General features: G+C 41.5%; 1 protein-coding gene across 1 annotated transcript in view; it reads left to right on the top strand.

Annotated features, from left to right (window-relative positions):
• Positions 1 to 759, top strand: part of RFWD3 (ring finger and WD repeat domain 3) — a 20,695-nt gene that overhangs the window by 813 nt on the left and 19,123 nt on the right. The window lies entirely within an intron of this gene.

Here is a 759-nt window from a genome sequence, read left to right as displayed (position 1 = left end):
ACCAAGAATACAGAGCATCACTTGCCCCAGACTGAGAGTTCCTATCTATACCTTGTGGCTAATAGCCACTGATGGACCTCTGCTCCATATGTTTAATTCCCTCCTGAAGCCGTCCATGCTTGTAGTTGCCACCACCTCCTGTAGCAGGGAATTCCATTTGTTAATCACTCTTTGGGTGAAGAAGTTCTTCCTTTTATCCGTTCTAACCTGACTGCTCAGCAATTTTATTTAGTGCCCACGAGTTCTTGTATTGTGAGAAAGGAAGAAAGAATACTTCTTTGTCTACCTGCTCTGTCCCATGAATAATCTTATAAACCTCGATCATGTCACCCCTCAGCCATCATTTCCTCAAGCTAAAGAGTCCCAAGTGTTTTAACCTTTCTTCATAGGGAAAGTGTTCCAACCCTTTTATCATTCCAGTTGCCCTTTTCTGCACTTTCCCCAATGCTATAATATCCTTTTGAGGTGTGGTACACAGTACTGCAAATAAAGTTGCACCTTTGATTTATACAGGGGCATTATAATACTGGCTGAGTTGTTTTCAATTCCCTTCCTAATAATCTTGAGCATAGTGTTGGCCTTTTTTATTGCAGACGCACACTGTCTCAACATTTTCATTGAGTTATCTACTATGACTCCAAGATCTCTCTTTTGGTCAGTCTCTGTCAGTTTGGACCCCATTGACGTGTATTTATAGTTAAGATTTTTGGCTCCAATGTGCATCACTTTGCACTTGGCCACATTGAACCCCATTTGCCA

This window comes from Gekko japonicus, unplaced genomic scaffold (assembly GCF_001447785.1).
Source record: "Gekko japonicus isolate JY-2015 unplaced genomic scaffold, Gekko_japonicus_V1.1 scaffold815, whole genome shotgun sequence".
NCBI lineage: Eukaryota > Metazoa > Chordata > Lepidosauria > Squamata > Gekkonidae > Gekko > Gekko japonicus.
The sequence above is the reverse complement of the archived record's forward strand: the minus strand, read 5'-3'. Positions and strand labels throughout refer to the sequence as shown.